The 15,831-nt window shown below is 40.9% G+C and overlaps 1 protein-coding gene across 7 annotated transcripts in view; it reads left to right on the forward strand.

Annotated features, from left to right (window-relative positions):
* The first annotated feature begins 248 nt into the window (after window positions 1-248).
* ZNF518B (zinc finger protein 518B) overlaps window positions 249-15,831 on the forward strand; it is a 50,605-nt gene continuing 35,022 nt past the window's right edge. For 3 of the 7 annotated variants that reach the window (XM_072620230.1, XM_072620236.1, XM_072620237.1), the window contains exon 1: window positions 5,084-6,024. The gene's annotated coding sequence lies outside the window, so the exon portion shown is untranslated. The other 4 variants (XM_072620232.1, XM_072620231.1, XM_072620234.1 and 1 more) reach the window with 4 other exon arrangements.

Here is a 15,831-nt window from a genome sequence, read left to right on the forward strand (position 1 = left end):
ATAGTTATTATGTATAGGAGGATGGACTTGAACTAGGGTCTCCTGATTCTAAGACTCTATTTCCCTTCTCAAAACATAGTACACGTTTGGGAGAGCAGGTGATCTCCAACTGCTTCCCCTCTTCCTCCCTCTACTGGTTTATCTGTTTGTCCCAGAAAATAATAGATGATATCACAATAGCAGGTTTGATCACCAAGGGGTGTGTCTAAAGCCAGGTTCAAAGGGTTTCCTGTAGACTCCTAACGCTAAAGCTCATGAGACCTCTACCAGATACTTTCTATCAGCATCTACTTAGCAGAAATAATTAGCTCAAAGAAAGAGCATTTACTTAAAAAGTATAGTAAGAACAGAAGTTACAAAAACATAATTTGAATAATCTTGAAGTACATTCTCCCACAGAGTGACCAAGAGAAGCGTGAGTACAAATTTATGATACAATGGTAGAGAAGTGTGTATACAGGGAATTCCTGTGGTCAAAGTAAGGTATGCCTCTGTAACTACAGTTACTACTCTGTTACTACAGTAACAGTTACTGTTACTACATATAAGGTATGCCTCACTTTCCTTTCTGTTCTCATGGAGTACTTTGTGCAGGTCGACCATTGACTGTCAGTGCTAGTTCTCCCTTGAATCCATGACCATCTCTTTTATTTGCTGCCAGACATCACATTCCTTGAAATTTTTTCCTTCCTCCAGTCATTGCCTCTTAGTGTCTACAGCTAGGAGACCCTGGCACAGGACCACTCAGCATGGCATGCCCACTCCCAAAAAAGTGCTTTGCTCTATGTATGAGTAAAGCAGAATTGAAACAGCTCAAAGGAAATGTAGGATGTGCAAATTTAAAGTATCTACCCCAAATGTTCACACAGACTATCTGTGTCCCATCTGTGGTAGAGGATTCTGAGCTCATATTGATCTGATCAGCCACAGTCAGACACAATGAAATTTGACTTTCTCTTAGTGATGTCATTTTGGTCCTCTTTGAGAACGAGCAACAACCAACCAGCCTCTTGGTGTTTGCAGCTACCTGGAGTGGTATTGCTGTTCTACCCTTACTCTCTTAAACAGTAATTTCCAGACAACAGTTTTGGGGTGTCTCCTACAGACCAAGCAGACCTTCTGCAAGACAATATAGCCAATGGAGAGGTGGAAAGAAAAACTCCTTTTCTGTCTTCTGGCATGGGTTTAGGGATCACCCCATCTGATCAAATATCTGCTTTGAGGTGGGACTCAAAACTAAGGAGCTTTAAATTTTTAAGGGGTCATCAGGGACATGGACAATATTACCCACCTAACTAAGATGTCTCTTCCAGTCCCAGAGAGGAGACATTGTTTAGATTTAAAGGGATAACAAAGTCCATATGGCAAAGTTCTTAAGTAGTTTGGAAATTTACATTCTTCCAGGCAGTGTAGTATAATGACAGAGCACTGAATGCTGAGGCAGGATCTGAAGTCAGATTTTCTAGTTCTGACATTTACTAGCTGTGTAACTGAGCAAATTACCTTATGTCTCTCATTCTCAGTTTCCTTATCTATTAAAATGAGGATAATATTGCCACCTAGCTCACAGAGTTGTTATAAGCCAAAATGAGGCAATATTTTTAAAGCACTTTGCAAACCTTAAAAAAACCCTAAATAATGTTAGATATCATTACGCTAGGAAGTAACAAGGTTGCTCGATGGATGAACTACTGGGCACAGAGTCAGGAAGACCCAAGTTCAAATTTGACCTCAGACAATTACTAACTGTATGATCCTAGTCAAGTCACTTAGCTTCTGTTTACCTTAATCCACTGGAGAAGAAAATGGCAAACTATTTTGCCGTTTCCAGTATCTTTGCCAAGAAAAACTCATGGATAGTATTGGTATGCTATTGTCCACCGGGTCATCAAAAATTGGACATGATTGATTAGTTGGTTGTTATCCTGTGTTCTTGAAGAGGAACAAAATGACATTATGCTAGAGTCAAGTTTCAGTGTGTCTGACTATGGCTGATCAGACCAACATGAACTCAGAATGTTCTACCACAAGTCTAGCACAAATAGTCCCTGTAAACATTTGGGGTGGATTCTCTAAATTTGTGCACCCTATGCTTCTTCTGAGTTATTTCAATTCTGTTTTGCTCATAGAGCACAGCACCTTCTCTGACGTGGGTATGCCATGATGAATGGTCCTGTATGAGTCTCCCATGTCACACAATTAATTCCAAAGTTTTTAAGATGGACTCTTGTTTTTAAGTGAGTGTCCTTGTATCACTTCTTTTGACAACCATGTGAACCCTTGCCCTGTGTGAGTCCTCCATAAAATAGTTTTTTTGACTAGTCAAATTTGGCATTTGAACAATGTGACCAGCTCATCATAGTTGCACTCTCTGAAGCAGAGTTTGAATGCTTGACAGATTAATTTGAGAAAGAACCTCATTGTCTGGTACCTTATCCTGCCAGATGATCTTCAGAATCCTCCTACTACAATTCAAATGGAAGTGATTCAGTTTCCTGACATGGCTCTGGTAGACTGTCCAGATTTCACTGGTATACAACAATGAGGTTTTGTAGACTTATGTCAGTCTCATACCTCTTCTCTCCCACACTTTCCTTCAGAGCTTCCTGAACACTGAGCTAGCTCTAGCAATGTGTGTGCACTACCTAAAGTAAATGAACTTATCCACGGCATTCAAAACTTGCCCATTTGCGTAACCGATGGTTCCATATATGGATGGTGTGGTGTTGGTGGGCACCTGGGTTTTCTTACTGTTAATTCTTATTCCCCAGGAGGAGTTTAAGGATATATATGACTGAACAGCAATAACAAGTCACACACATGTGGTTTTATGATTTCAGCAAGGAGAAAGCATTTTGCATAATTCTCACTGATTACTATTTGTTTTTGTCCTTGCACAAGATTACCCTAACCCAAAGAAATGGGGGGGGGGGGGGGAAGGTAATCACACCTTCCCCTTGCTATCACCTCCTCTCCCATTTCAGAGAGAAAGACTGGTTAGGACAGATCCCTCAAAAGGGTTAGGGATCTGGAGTGAACTGAAAATCACCCCTTCACCTTTTAACTAATTCCTAAATAATGCAAGTGGTTATTTTGCTAGGTGACATGGATGGTAGGGGAGAGGGAGGAGAGAAGCTACAAACTTCTCCTTATGCCTGCTGCTAAAGAAAGGCAAAGGAGATCACATTCTACAAAGGTGCTACCGGCGCATGATCACTTGACTTAACTTTCAGACTAAGTTACTTGACTCCTTGGCTGGCAGACTTAGTTACTCAAAGGCCTCCTGGGTTCAGCCAGTCAATCCTTTGTAGTTAGGGCACTCCACAGAGATGACATGTGGATGCATATGCATATATGTGTATGCACATACCTACCTGCGTTTGTGTATATTTTACCTGTTTGCATATGTACATACATGCATTTATGTGTGCTTCCCCATCTTTGGGGGGAGGTGAAGGGTGAGCCTGGCTTAAAGTTTAGCCTCCTCCCCAGAGGGCTTCCAGCTTTGCCAACACAACAGGGAGAATTGTGACTGTGCTACCTGCACAGGAGGAGGATAGAGCTGCCTTGAGCTTTCCAGGAGGTCGGGATCCAGAATACAGCTGAACTCCAAAAAAAGGGAGGGGGGTCGGGGTCCCCGGGCAGCCTTGTTGGCTTTCCGGGAATCTTTGCCTCTCTAAGACCCAGTGCCCTGGGGGTGGGGCAGGCTTTGGGAAGCAGATTGCAGAGGCCCTCGTCGCCCACCTTCCACCCAAAGCAAACCCCTCCAGTTCCCTCCCCTCCCCTCCGTGGTGGTTCTCGGCCAGATTTGACAACTCAGGACGGTGTTTTCTCCCTGGATGGATCATCTGCTGTGAATTCCTGCGTTTTAACCTCGCTGCTCTCGTTACAAACTCCCCGAGTGGATTTCCATCCTGAATTCGATGGGCACAGCGATCGCCCAATGCCCAGTTGGGTCGTCCGTGCCCGCGGTGCCCAGGGGGTGAACAGGTCTAGGTGAATACGTACATATTCACGTAGGTGTCTACCTGGGCTAGGAGCTCCCGTTAACGACGCCTCGGTCGGCCGAGCCCGACCTCCCCGTCTCCATTCTTCCCGCGGCACCTCCTAAAACCTGGAGGCGGAGCCGGATCGGCGCCTACAGCTCTCCCAACTTCCCGAGCCACCGCGAGGCGGCCACTGAGCATGCTCGGCAGGCTCGCGGAGTAGGGAACTACAGAGCGCGGCGCGCGCGCCTCCATGACCCGCGGCGGCGGCGGCGGCGTCCGGGAGGAGACGCGTCCGGCTGGTGCGGGAGCGGCTGGCCTGTGGCGAGCGCGCTGCGCGGGGCCCCGGATCCCGGGGCTGACCCGCCCGCCGGGTGAGTAGCGTCCAGCAGCATCGCCGCGTGGCCCGCATCCGGGCCTTTGCACGGGCCAGGCCGGCCTTTTTCATGGCGGAGGCCCCATCCGGGCCCGGGGCCGGCCTGGAGCAGCCTGCGGGGGCGGGCGGGAGGGCGGCCTTGGAGCTTTGCTGGGGCCTCGCCGCGCGCGGCCCAGCCTCCCCGGGAGCCCTCGCGCGCTCTGCCCGCGGTCCAGGCCTAAGTGCTCGGGCTCCGCTCCGGCCGAGGCGGGCTGCAGGAGAGCCGACGGCCGGGAGGGGCAGCAGCGGCCCGGCGAGCGCGCCCTCCCTGGGCTGGGACTGGCATCGGTGCGGCCCGAGAGGAGGAGGAGGAGGGGGAGGGGACGGGAAGAAGCCCTCGACCGCTGCGCTCCTGTGCCGGGGCCCATCCCGGATTGCAGCGGGCAGCGATCCCCAGGCCTCGGCTCCCAGCCTTCTGCAGGGGAGTTGCAAACGGGCTGACACCCCCCGAGCCCCGCTTTGCAATCTTGGGGGCCGGGGAGGTGGTAGAGGATAAGCCTTGTTCACCTTGTAGCCGGTTCTGCGAGAGGCTTCCTGCTGTGCCCACGTCATGGGGTGAATTGCGGCTTTGCCAGCTGCCTGGGAGCTTTCGGGGAGGTCGGGATCCAGAACACAGCTGCATCCCGAGAAGAAGGGCGGGGGTGGCCTTTCTGGCCACCTGCAGGTAAACCTTTCCGTAGCGTCTTTATATCTGGGACACCCCAAGACCGGGGATTCCTGCTCAGTCTCCTGGGGGTGCCAGGCACAAACATCTCGAATTTTCTCCTCGGTTCTTCTTGGCCAAGTTTTAGAAGCAGGATGGAATGTTTTCTCCATGGATACATCATCTATTGTGAAAATCTCTCCCTTTCCCTGTCTCTCTCTCTCTGTTAACCTTATATTCTTCTGTGCTAGCTATATCTCTTAAACACTGCAAACTTCTAGGCAGAATTTCCATCTCTGAATTCGATGGGGAAAGTAATCACCCAATTCCAAGTAGGATTGATACCATTAAAAACATCCTACACATAGGAGGTAAGTGTTGGCATTTTCGGTTTTTCATCTCTTTAAAATACAGATTGCTTTCTAACTCCAGATAAAATACCAAACAAAAAAAAGTATTAATTTTTTCATTCAATTCTTTACTGTGGCATATATTGACCATTTCATAGTGTAAAGAACTCCTGGTGAAGAAACCTCCTTGACCAGTTCCCTCTGTTGACCATATAGACCATTAAGGCCTTCTTATTCCTTCTTACTTGTTCAGATAATGAATATGGGGTTTTTGCATGTAGGTACTGAATTTTGAAATAACTTAAAATGACATAACTGTTGGATGAACTTATCAAGTGTGAGATTTCAGCATTTACCTCCCTAGTCCAGGAATTCCTATTGTGATAAGACACTATGATGTCATACTTCTTCAGAATCCAGTGATAGATTTACATTGTTTAAAAAGGCAAAAGCTATTTAGTGTTAAGATTGTATTTGATCTAAAAGGGAGCGGCTGTTGGCCATGAGGTGAAATGTCTTTCCTACAAAGGAAACACAGGAAGAAGCTCAAGTATGTATTCATAGAGGATATCTTTTGATAAGAAAATTAAAGTACAGATATAAGAAGTGGATTCCTTCCTTGATTTCCAAGTATGTATTCCATCATTTGTAATAATAGTAATAACAGCTGGCATCTGCATGTATATATGAAACCCTTGACTCAGTATCTCCATAATGTGGATAGCATTCACAGGAGCTGTAACTCACTTTCTGAATTTGAATTCCCTCATTAAGTGACTTTCTCAGGGTCACCCAGTTTGAATGTAGGTCTCTAAAACATGCAATTCCAATTCTTCCATTGTTCCACATTGCATTTATATATCAAATTTACATGATCTTAGAGCATTATGCTACTTTTTTTTTTATTTCATGAGATTCAAGTTTGTATAACTATTTTTGATGAGAAAAGTAGTTTGAAGGAGAAATAAAATCCCAGATTAGCAGTAAAAAAAATGCTGTTTTGTTTAAAAAGAGAAACATCAAATTTTTTTTCCATTTTAATTAAATAAAAGATCTTTGTTAGGTTTCTATATATCTTCATGAAAAATGAAAGCAGTATTTTTTTTTTATTAGAGTATATAATATTTTTTGATGCTCCCTAGTGTTCCTTCCAACTTCTAGGATTCTGTGATCTTTGGCATAATGAGTACTAACTGCCATTTTTCCTTTCTAAATTAATCTTCATTATAGGTAATATGTTCCTTTTTCCAACCACATTTTAATCTGAACTGGTGTCAATTTTTACCATAGAGAAATACTCATTACTTCTTTGTAATTATTTCATTGTCAACTGGGTGACACAGTGAACAGAGTCCTGGATATGGAGTCAGGAAAATCTTAGTTCAAATTTGGCTTCACTTATTAGCTCTATGACCCTGGGCAGCTCACTTAGCTTCTATTTGCCTCAGTTTCCTCAACTATAAACTGAGCCTTATAAGAGCAGCTACCTCACAAGGTTGTTGTGAAGACTAAATGAAATAATATTTATGGCACAGTGCCTGGCACATAGTTGTTTAATCCATTATTTCCCTATGGTGGCAGTTATCAGAGAATCGATTCATTTTAAATTACGTACTTCTTTCATGAAATGTCCTTTTCTAAGCAATATGGGGTTCATAGTTCAAGAAGTCATAGTTCTCTTCCTCTGGGGATGAACGCAATCTATATCATAACCAGTGAATGTCAGTATATGTATTTCAGAGGGCACCAAATTAACTTGACAAAAGTTGTAGACTGTACAATGTTTGCTAGTCATGAGTGATTTATCAGGCTTTGTTTCTTACCAAAAACAAATTACCAAATTCTTCTACATTTTGGAACTGTGTTCATGTATACATGTATCTACATATGTATGTCATCCTGTCAAATAGTACCATTCCTAATAGCCCACAAGAGGTCATGCTCTACACTTGTCTTTTTATAACAGGGAAAGGCATTTTATTAAACGTGCTGTTCTTCAGATACTGAGGCCAGTTCTCTGAGGCTTGGATGCTCCTCACTGCTCTGTGTCTCTCCCTGCTTCTATTGTATATAGCATAGTGGAGAGATCTGTAGTCTAGCAGTCAGAGACCTAGGTTTGAGTCCTCGCTCTACCAGTTACGTAGATATGAATTTTGGACACAATTTCAGATTCTCTGCAGACACTTCCTAGATGAGTTACCCTGGGCAAGTCACTTAACCCCTGCCTCAATATCCTCAATTGTAAAGTGGGAATAATAATAATATCTACTTCTCAGGATTTTTGGGAGGTCATATGAGATGATAATTGTAAATTGCTTACCATGGTACCTTGTGTATAGTAAGTGCTGTATAAATGTTAACTGTCATTGTTATTTTTGCTTAACTCAGTTTTTGTGAAGACCATGTAAGTGAAATTATTTTGTAACTTGTAAAGCACCATAAAACTGTAAGTTCTTAAATGACTACTGTAACTTCTTGGACTTAGAAGATCTGAATCAGTTATATATAGAAGAGAGAACAGAAAGGAGGAAAAAAAAAACTAGTCAGGCTATTAAGACCTGGGACAAAGATCATCACATCCATATCACAGGTCATGAAACTGAGTCCCAAAGAACAGACTTGTCCAAGGTCACAAACCTAGGGAATGGAAGAGGCAATATTTGAGTCCAGTGGTTTTCTCACTCATTTTAGTACCTTTTTTTTTTAACCATACCATTGCCTTTGGGCTTACAATAATCGTAACATACATACTATGTAATACAACATACTATGTAATCTCTGGAATGGTAGGTACTTCCTATAGAGGATAGTGGCATGGTCCTTTGCTGTTTTGTGTGATGTCACAAAGCTAGCCTAGCCTCATTTTCTGACACTTGTGCTGGTACTTTTCCAATCATCCAGCTGCCTCTTTGTTCATTAGATACAGAATAATATCCAAATTATCAGTGTCACAGGAGGTAAAAGTGGGTAGGACATGACTGTATTTTATTCTGAAGATGGAGAACACCTGGAAGTTGATTAGTTGGGCAAATTCACTTCCTAGCTGTCTGCTTTTTAAAAAATTGACATTTTTAAAATTGAGATGTGAATAAATGATCACTATTTAAAATGGCTGTTTTTCCTGCTTGATACTAAGTAGAAACTTACTGTATCCTTTACTTATTGTTATTTGATATAAGTTTCTTGCCCTTGTGTCCTTTCCCTTTTGAGTAAAGAAGTATGGAGTGGAGCTGCAACTGTTACTTTAAGTGTTGCTACTTTTGGCTCTCCTGCAGAATGGTTGGTTAGGCCATCTCTGGCATGTCATTGCAGTTTTCTTGGGCTCCATTCTTCCCATCTGTCAAGTAGAGATAATTACTTCTCTTACCTATCTCATGAAGTTGTTATGAAAATGAGATATATGCAAAAAACCCTGTACTATATGAATTTATGGACTGATTTAAGAAGAAAAAAATTCTGCTCTAGGTTTTTGGCTCTGGCTCCTTTCTTCCTCTCTGGTAATCAGGTTAGGAGCATAAGTAAACTCACAGTGACCGAAGCACCTTGCCTTGTTATACTATTGTCATTATTGGAACTGACCTAGTCCTAACCCCTGGAGGGATTTTCTTTAGTAAAACACACAGCTTAATAGATAAGCCAATAGGTTAGTAGTGGACAGACTAGGCAGTCAGATTTGAATTCTGCTAACTACATATGAGCTGTGTGACTGGGGGCAAGTTATTTCTCTCTGATTTACAATTTTATTGACCATAAAATGAGTATCCTTACAGTATTGTTGTGAACAAAGCACTCTGTAAATCTTAAAATCCTATGGAAATGTGAGTTATTAAATCAACTTTACCTGTCCTCTGGATTCCTCTCTCTTTTTAAAAGACTTGTAGGTTGCTTCTGCAAAACCTACTCAGATTTTCCCAATCTTTATATTATCCAGCTTATTAATGGAGACTCTCTTGTGAGATTTTGCCATTGATCTCAATATTTGGTTATTTGAGAGTGTCTATTGGCAGTCTGTGATGTTAAATGTTGGTCGATGGGAATGACAACTGTGAGATTCCAGAGTACTCAAGAAGGATTCATGCGCTTGTTCACTTATGCCCATGAAAGACTCACAAATGTTTCTGTGACATCTATTAAAGGACTATTAGCAAATGGTTTGAGAATTACTATTTTATTTTAAAAGTTTCACCAAATTAATTTCTATAATACTTAATAAAATTTATAGAATGCTTTCCTTGCAGAAAATCTGTGAGTTAAGTGCAAATATTATGATTCCCATTTTATAGAGGAAGAAACAAGGTTAAGCGTTAAGTGACTTGTCCAGATCTAGTAAGTAGAGGAGGTTGGATTCAAACGTGGATATTCTGATTTCAGGTACAGTGCTCTTGGATCTACAAACTATAAGGGGGGGGGGGGTGTCTCTGTCTGTGTGTTGTGTGTATATACATACATGTATCTACTTTGTGTGGAAATCCTGGAAGTTGGCCATTGTTTCTATTCTGTGATCTCTAGTCAGTTCTATATTCTCCCAGGCAAAGTGGTCTCTGAGGAGACTTTATGTATCTTAAGCTACTCTGCAGTCTAGCAAGCTACTCACCTTACTACAACAGTTGAACAAAAGCTCAAAATAGATTCTAAGTAGGAATTCACTTGAGATTGACATGCTTGATTACACATACTAGTGTTAAAATAGGCTTATTAAAAGTTTATCTGTGGCACTTCCTTTTATTTAATATATAATATTATGTTCAAGTCTGGGTTATAGATTTCATTAAGGAAATTGACAAACTGGAGTGTGCCTAGAGTGGGTAACTGAGATGGGAAGGGGGCTGGCAACCCTGCCATACAAGGAATATTAAAGGAACTGGGGATGTCTAGCTTGGGGAAGAAAAGACTTGGATGAGGAGGCATCATAACTGTCTTCAAGGATTTGAAGGGCTAACGTGTGAAAGAGCACTTAGAATTCTGCTTGGCCCCAGAGCAAGCAACAAACACTAAGGTTAATCAATGGGTAGGAAATGAAGAGCAAATTGTGGCTTGATATAAAAAAGAAGGGGGAAAAAACCAACAAGTTACTAATATATTCCAAAGTGGAATGAGCTACCTTTGGCTAGAATAGGTTTTTCCATTTTCAAGTGGAAGGTGACTTGACCATGTGTCAGGGATTTTTTGTAGGAGGGGGTTAAACATTTTGTTAAGGTACAAGTTGAATTAAGAAGTCTGTGAAGTCCTTCTAAATCTGAGAATTTACTAGGGAAGAGTACTTTCCACTGTTTTGTGGGTCTTAAAGTCACATTGTTGGATCTAATTTCCAAATAAATCTTAAAGCGTTTGGACTCAGATTTTACTGCTCTGAGTCTTTTACAAAATCTCCTTATATCTAATCTGTATAATATTAAATGGATGCTATAGCTAATGTCTACTATATATCAAGCCTTTTGAGGCATTGTTGACAGGACAGGAAACAGCTTTAAAAAAAATCAAAATTTGATAAGAGGAATCTCGTAAGGAATGACAATCCTGAATTCTTCTTTTTGTGAGAAAATGAAAATTCTCCAGGCCTTGAGAACTATACAGGGTGCCTCAAAAAACTAGTGCAGTTTAAAGTTATTAAAAGCTTAAGGTATTAAAGGTATTTAAAGCTTAAAGCTTCACTAAGACTTTAGTGTCAAGCGTGTATTTTGATTTTACATTTTAAGGTCAGGTGGAATCTCTTGTCCTCATTTATTGGTTGGACACACCATAAGCCCTACTTTTTAGGTCTCATAATGACCTACTACTTATAGTGTTACATAGAGACCTTCTTCTTATATAGTTTTGAGATATCATTTAGAATAAAGGATAGGTAACAGTATTGGAATATCTTACTGAAGTCCAGTGTACTACATAGTAGAAAGGGCATTGTGAACTGGAATTGAGTAGATCTATCTATTAAATTCAGCTGTTTGATTCACTTGCCCTGTGACCTTGGGAAAAAATCTCTTCCTCTTAGTCTCAATTTCTTTATTGGAAAAATTAGATAGTTGGATTAAATCTCTTAGGTAGAATAAGACACTTTGATTTTATTATTTTAAATGCTTTATTCATTTGGAAATAATTTTAAGGAAAACAAATCCTAAGAGTTGGTGAAAGAACAATTTCCTTATTATCTCTTCATTCAGACTTTTGGGGATCAAAGTCAAGGTGACCAGTTGAGTGTATGTTTCCTGCTAACATGGCTATTAGAGGTGATATTCATCAAAATTAGGTTGTGTCAGGAGCAGAGGAATATGTCTTACCTGCCCAGAAAGGGAATTCCAACAGCAGCCATACCTTTGGGAAGGAAGGACTAGAATCTTTATGCCCACAGAATTAAAGGCTTCAACAAGAGATAAGATGGAATATCTTAGGGTCAGGAATGTAACTATAAACATCATTTCCAGAGGTCAAGGAGAAACAAACTACAAGCCAAGCTGACCAGCAAATGGAGAGAACAAGTCAAATTAAAAAGGACATGGGCAAAATCAGAACTGAGAAGCAGAAGTCAGAATCCTGAAGAAGCCAGTTGAAAATGTTACCATGGAGACACATTGTTGAACAATAGACAGTCTTGCCTGGTGACCACACCTAACCTGACATGTGGAGGAAATCACTCTGTGGGCAGCCCGAGAGCTCTGACAGAAGACTACATGTGAACATGATTTTCATTTAATGTTGCATAATCACCAGCTTGGTGTGCCAGGCAACCCTCTACAAGCACAGATAAATTGTTGATTTGCACTGGCACAGGGTCTTTCAACACGAAGGAATCCTCACTTGGAGGAAATCAAGAGCAACAGTATAAAAGTGAATTATGACATTATGCAATGTCTATAACCCTTCAGAGGTGATTTTTAACCTAATGTAGGTTACAATGATTGGTTTTTAAAAGAAGCCGGTTTTCAATAATATGCCCCTTGTTTCTCTCTTACCTGACTGTGCTACTTTAGAACTTTCCTGATTGATTTCTCCACCATGCCCCAGGAAGCTCTTTATTGACATAATCTCATTATTTGGTAAAGTCTCATCAGTCTTGATACCTACCTCATATCTACCTTTTTGCCCCTCTGATTGGAAAATGGGGCCATGAACTACAAACCTCCATTTAAGGAGAGAGAACAGCTCAGACAGCTCCTCATTTCTCACCTGCCTATACTTACTTTGGGACTTCTGTGACTGATTTCTCCACCATGCCTCAGAAACTGGTACCTTCTTCCTTCCACCACCTTTTCAGCTTATTTTCATTTTATCTTCCCTTATTAGATTGTAAGCTCCTTGAGGGCAAGGTGTGTCTTTTTTTGGATTTTTATCCAAAGTACTTAGTGTCTGGCACAAAATAGGTGCTTAATAAAGATGTTTATTGACTCATTGACTCAGTTCATGGTGTTTTCTCTGATACAGTATCTTGAAAGACCAACTTGAAGAGAAAATAAGCATGTTCTAATTTTAAAGGTAGTAGCTTCACTATGATTGTCCTGAACTTAACAAAGTATCTGGGTTTGATAATGTTTCCACTTTGTCTATTCAAAGTGTCAATTTGTACGTAAACTCCACTTTTCATACATAGCAGTATAACTTTTAAATATTGTTTCTAAGTGCACTCTCACTCAAGGCAAAATGCTGCAGTCAGGAAATAAGTACATTCGTCTTTTGTAGATACATCTGAGGGTAATAGTGAACAGTGGGCAGGAAGAAAATACCTGTAACAAAATTGACGGAATTTGAAAGCATTTGCCCTTTTGCTATTCCTGCCCAGTGCCTCTACTCCAACCAGGGACTCTCAGGTTCTGTGTTAGTATCTGCTCTCTAGAAGGGCCTAGAGAGAGGGACAAGAGGTACAAGCTATTTTGCATTGTAATCTCAGTTCACTTGGATTCAGTCATCTCTGTGAAGATGATTTTCACATCTGTTTATCTACTCCTAACCTCTCCCCTGACTTCTAATCTGGAACTTCTGTGTTTGGGACGTTCTATAGATGCCCGATAGGCATCTCAAACTCAAAATGACCCAGACTGAACTCATTAGCTTTACTTTCAGTCTTTCCCTGCTCTAAACGTCCTCCTTACTTTTGAGAACACTATCTTCTCAGTCACCCAGGCGTTTAATATGATGTCAAATTCAATTTCTTATTCACATTCAGTCTACACATCCATTCTGTTGCCAAAGCCTGTTTCTACCCCCTCATCCTTTTATATCTTTCCCCTTCTGTTCTTTCACATAGCTGCTACCCTGCTCATAAAGGCTTTCATCACTTCATGCTGGACTACTGCAATAGCTTTTTGATTGGTCTCCCTAATTCAAGTTCCCCACTCCAATGATCTCTTCTCCACTCAGCTACCAAAGTGATTTTCCTAAAGCACAAGTATGATGTCACTTCTCGGCTCAGTAAACTCTAGTGATTCCCTGTTATCTCTAGGATCATAGGGAATGATTTATAAAATATAAAACTATGGGATTCTCTGACTTTAAAAGTTCTTTACAACATTGCTCCTTCCTACCTTTCCTGTCTTCTCATACGTTATTCTCCTCTATGTATTTTATGATCCAAGACACTGACCTTCTCACTATTCCTTGTACAGAGAGTTATTACTTTATGTAAATTTGCATTATGCAGATTTGACTCCTTGACAGAGGACAGCAGTGCTAGTGCAGCCACACACCAGGGGTCTATCTCTTCCCACCTCTCCTTTTGTAGGAGCTCCAGCCATTGAAGCCACTCCGACTACAGAGCTGTGGAGGAAACCCCCTCACAGAGCCCTGAGAGAGGGGACAGGGGAGGTCCAAGGACCAACTAGTCCACTTAAATGAAGGCAAAACTGGATGTAGGTGACACTCCATCTCCTTAACCTGTGCCTTTTCACTAGCTATCGCACATTCCTGGAATGCTCTTTTTTCTTCTGACTATGCTTTCTTGACTTCCTTCAAAACTGAATTCAAATCAAGAAACTTTTTCCAGTCCTGTGCCATCCCCCATCCCACTCCTACCTTCCCACTGACATTACCTCCAATTTACCCATGTTATTTCTCATTAGAATGTGAGCTTCTCTTGGGCAGTGATTTTTTTTCCTTTATATAACACAATTCCCAGTATATAATAAGTACTTAATATCATTTTTTATTGGCTGGTTTACTTCTTTTGTCAACGTGCTGTGGAAATGAACCTGAGTTTCTAAAATTATGCCATCTTAGCATAAGCTTCTGGCAGGTCCCATGAAATTAGAAGGGCTTTAAGTAGAGGACCCACAAGTTAATGACTTCTCAGTTATAACTATTCATGCTTGTCAGTTAAGCTTTACAAATCTACATTGATAGAGGGAGTACCCACATTGATGAAATCACATATTCTTGAAGTGTCAAAACATTTATCATATCATATATTCTGTGAAATGGTTCATATTTTTCAAATCACTTAGTCACTCTCTTATTTTATTTTTACTTGTCTTACCTCTAGTATCATTCCTGTTGACTACTAAAGAAACTGAGTTGCAGAGGTTGTGACTTCTGCAATTAAGGTCACAATAAGTTAATATAGAAAACTTGGGACTAGAATTGAGATCTGCTTTGTAGTCCATTTTTTTTTAGAAGGACCAGCCGTTGTCTTTTTTTCTTTTTGGTTTGTTTTAAAATACAATTATGTTTGATATAAGACTAACATGTTCTTTGTTGGTGTTGAATAAGTTGACAATGCCTATAGTTAGGTTAAAATGTCTACTTCAGAACAACTTCTTGTCTATAAAGAAAGACATACTAGAAGTGAAGATGGTATGGTTGCTGCCTCTATCAGAAGGGAGATAAAGTACTATTCCTCCTTCAGAAGGGAAGTAAGTACTATTGGGCAGCTCAGTGGTGCAGTGGATAGAGTACTGGGCCTGAAGGCTCATCTTCCTGAGTTCAGATCTAGCCTCAGACACTTATAAATTATGTGATCCTGGGCTTGTCACTTAACCCTGTTTGCCACAGTTTCCTCATCTGTAAAATGAGCTGAAGAAGGAAAGAGCAAACCACTCCTTAATCTTTGCCAAGAAAACCTTGAATGGGGTCATGAAGGGTCAGACACGACAGAAATGACTGAAGAACACCAACAACCAACAACAGTGAAAGTACAGTTATGCCCTTGAAATCACTTGGGATTAGATAGTCTCACTTCTCTAGTGGTTTGGAAGTAAAATTTTGGGGATTTGCAATTTGATGTTTCTTATTATGTATTTGATTTATTCTTTTACATTCTCCCTCCACCTTCTCCCAACAATTTGAAAAACTTAAGCAGTACCTTCTGATGCCTTACTTTATTGAGATATTAAACTTGTCCATTGTTAAGAATGCCATAAAATACTTTAAGTGAATTTTTAATAAAATGTTGATATTGTCAAAAAATAAGATTCATTATATTAATTACACTTTTCCGATTTTGTTTTGTTCTAG

Source organism: Notamacropus eugenii, chromosome 6 (assembly GCF_028372415.1).
Source record: "Notamacropus eugenii isolate mMacEug1 chromosome 6, mMacEug1.pri_v2, whole genome shotgun sequence".
NCBI classification, from domain to species: Eukaryota; Metazoa; Chordata; class Mammalia; order Diprotodontia; family Macropodidae; genus Notamacropus; species Notamacropus eugenii.